We start from the raw sequence: 3,804 nt of genomic DNA, 5'->3' as shown, positions 1-3,804 counted from the left end.
TCAGAATGTTAACCGTGTAGTGTGTTTCTTTCCAGGGCTTTCATAGGCGTAGATTCATTCTTTTACACAGTTGTTCTCATTCTGTATTAGAATATTGTGCACTGCTTTTTGCTAAATATATCTTTTTCTGTTATCACTTGGAAAATTAGGTAACCATGATAATTCTTAATGGCTGACATATAATTCATAGATTATGTTTTAGACATTATATATGCTTCCAGTTTTTTGAAACTATGTCTTGATTTAATAAGTGTATAAAATTTGGAGCTTTTCACTTTAGCCCCATCACTTAGCCATGTGGTAAATCATAATATCCCTGTTGGTAACCTGAGGGTTTCAGGAGAAATCTATAAGACAGATAATCAGAGGGACCTGCTGGTCAGACTTCTTTCGGGATCTAGCCCCTCTTCAGCTATAAAACTCATGGTTTTCCGGTACAGGAGTCCTAAAGGACACAGACATTGCTTGAGGTAACGTCACGGCATATAGCTGTGTATTTCCTGCTGAATGTGGCCCACAAGTTCTATCTCTGGACCCACATTTTCAAGCATCCTGAAGATAACAGATAATATTTTTAATGAATGAAAAGAACAGTAAAATAAAGGACAGGGACTACACTCAGTGTGACAAGGCTGAGGCTCTCCTTTTAAAATATTTATAAAGTATCTTACTCTTATTCTGATTTCTTATTAGAGCATTCTGATTTCTTGTGGAATTCCCTGGTTGGGTCTCTTGCTGGAGAGATATGTTTTGAGCTACAGAAGCAGAAAGAGTTGGTACTAGTTAGAATGGGCAAAGATAGTTATGGAGGTAATTTATCCTTTACCAAAGAGTTCATAGTTGTATGGTGGTCATTAAGTATTTCATGCAAATGATGTTTTCTTTCAAAGGCAAGTACTGTGTCATGCAGAATAGAGTTCCTGAGCATAATGGAGGAGGATGCTGAGTACTTTTTCAGTGATTATTTCATTTTAAGAATCTCAACAATTCAGAGTCAAGTGCTCTTTTCCCTGTTTTGGATATGAGGGCATTAGACCACAGAAAAGTAAAATAAGTCACTTAAGGGGCATAGCTAAGAAATGTTTGAGTCAAGATTAGAACTCAGAGCTGACATCAAAGCCTGTGGTCTTTACCCTACATCACAGTGCCTCCCTTGTTAAGCCTTATTTATCTATTGATGATCATTCTTGTAGAAAAAAAACAAGCTAATACTTATTGATTAAAGGTGGCGCTTTCGTGCTCACTTCGGCAGCACATATACTAAAATTGGAACGATACAGAGAAGATTAGCATGGCCCCTGTGCAAGGATGACACGCAAATTCGTGAAGCGTTCCATATTTTTGGATTCATGTCAATGTATGGCAAAACCAATACAGTGTTGTAAAGTAAAATAAAGTAAAAATAAAAAGTAAAAAAATAAATAAATAAATAAATAAATAATGTTTGAATATACCCATTTTATGAAGCAATAAAGCTAGGGCTCTATCCCAAGAATGTGAATATAAACTCTTTATACCATTTTAGTAATGAAAATCATATAAGGTCTCAAAATTTATAGCTGTGATAAAATATATACCATAGCAAAGGAAAACTTTGTCTTATATGTAATAACATCAACCTCGTTTAAGGAGGGGTTTAATTATCAAAATAAAAATACCACTTTTATTCTCAAAAATAAAAATAAAAAATAAAGGTGGAGCTTTCTCTGAGATCCAGAAGTCATTCACAAGCAACCCTAACTCATGAAAGCTAGGGGTCAGTCAAGTCCAACAGTGGATAAGGACCTCTTCCATGGAGTGGTCTTAAAGATCCTGTGGAGTCTCTGACGGCAGGAGGTCACAGGGAGCTTCTACCTCCCATTTTTTCCAAAGCCAGTTCTTGGAACATATTACAGATGATGGGAATAGAAACTATTGCTTTACTGTGCTTTTTAAAGATACCTGTGTAATGGAACGACTGTATCATAAGATAAGTATCTGTTTTCCCACTAGACTTAAATTTTGTGAAGTCAGGGACTATACTTATTTTCTTCATTGGTACATTCCCACTCTTAATGCAGTGCTTAGTTAATAACAGATGCTCAATAAATCTGTTGAATGAATGAATGAAGATAATATCTAATCAAGTCTGAGCCAAAGCTGTAGACTGAGTTAAGGATGATGATCAACTCCTCGGGTATAGATGTGTCTCTCAGGATGTGTAGTCTGAATTGACATGACCTGAATCAGGATTGGTCAGGAAGTATGTATAATCTGTTCCCATTTTTTAGTATCCATAATAAACTCTTGGTCATAAGCATGAGGCCATTAGACATGGGAAGTGAAGTGTTTCCTTTTTTCCCCTGCCCTTGCAGCATGGAGTGAAGATAAACATTGTTGTTTTTTTTTCTTCTCCTTGATTTCTCAATCAAACTGGATTTATGCTAGGCTTGAGAAGAGAATCCCTCCTACATAGAGTGCTTATAGCATCCTGCTTGTTTCCCAATGAGAAAAGTCAGGCTTAAAGTGTACGTTAAGCTTAGTCATTAAGTAATTAATATTGTGCCCAAGAAACAAAAAGCAAGAGCATTACAAGTGGATTTTGTCATAATCCTACATCTCCCAAGTGTGTAACTCCAGGAAAGTCCAGATTCCCAGCAGGAACCCATCTGCTATATTTCGAGTCTGATACTCTTCTGTTTATATTTGCTCATTTCTCTCACAGAGTGCCAGGAGAGAAAAAGTGATATTTAAAAAATTCATCTGCTAGTATTTATGCAAACACAATTCTCTCCAAGTGTGGGCTGAGCAATATGAGGAAAGCAGATGCAAATGCCTCCAACGGACCTCAGTGAAACTGTATGACAAAGAAGGGAGAAATACGTATATTTATCTTATGAGATCTGAAAAGTAGAAGACAGAAACTGTCCTCTGACCAGCTGCACTTGACAAGAAGAAGTTCTGGGTCCTGAGTCCCAGATTTGGAGGCTTATTTGAATGTCAGTGAATCTGTTGGACTTCTCCTATGCACCAGCCAGTTAGGGGACTATAGAAACCCAAGATTTCTGGTTGAGGATATAACAGTAAACCATTATAAAAGAGCATGTTACTAACCTAAGGAGAAAGGGGAAGAACTATTGGTTGAGCCTCAGTTATCTGCCCAACTTTTTTCCGAGTGTTTCACATACACTATTTCATTTAATCCTGGTAGCTGTCCTACGATACCCTCATCCTCGTTCTTTAGACCAAGCCTCACAGTGGCCATGTCACTTGTTCAACATTATGCAACTTAGGCTGTCTATATGGAAAATTCATGCTTTTCCCCCTATATCACACATATGGAGCTTCTAAGGCTTAAAATCCAGTATTTTATGTGTGTTCAGAATTTAAATAGCTACCATTGGGGAGTTTCTTGGTGGTCTAGTGATTAGGACTTGGCGCTTTCACTTCTGGGCCCAGGTTCAATCCCTGATCAGGGTACTAAGATCCTGCAAGTCACATGGTGTGGCAATAAAATTAAATAAATAAATGAACAGCTAACATTGGTTGAGTGTTCACTATGAGATAGCAAAATAAAAGTTCTTTATATATCTTCACAGATATAAACTTTGTAATTACTCCAGGAGGTAGATATTACTATTATCCCATTTTTAAGGATGGAGAAATTGAGTTTATCTATAAATAAAGTAATATAAATAAAGGCTTCCCTGGTGGCTCAGACAGTAAAGAATCTGCTCGCAATGCAGAAGACTTGGGTTCGATCCCTAGGTTGGGAAGATTCCCTGGAGGAGGGCATGGCAACCCACTCCAGTATTCTTGCCTGGA

At 37.3% G+C, this 3,804-nt stretch overlaps 1 non-coding gene across 1 annotated transcript; it reads left to right on the top strand.

Annotated features, from left to right (window-relative positions):
- The first annotated feature begins 1,236 nt into the window (after nucleotides 1-1,236).
- On the top strand, nucleotides 1,237-1,343 carry LOC128045919 (U6 spliceosomal RNA). The gene has a single exon (XR_008199241.1). It is a non-coding gene; the product is annotated as a U6 spliceosomal RNA (small nuclear RNA).
- Nucleotides 1,344-3,804: the final 2,461 nt, after the last annotated feature.

This window comes from Budorcas taxicolor, chromosome 3 (assembly GCF_023091745.1).
Source record: "Budorcas taxicolor isolate Tak-1 chromosome 3, Takin1.1, whole genome shotgun sequence".
NCBI lineage: Eukaryota > Metazoa > Chordata > Mammalia > Artiodactyla > Bovidae > Budorcas > Budorcas taxicolor.
The sequence above is the reverse complement of the archived record's forward strand: the minus strand, read 5'-3'. Positions and strand labels throughout refer to the sequence as shown.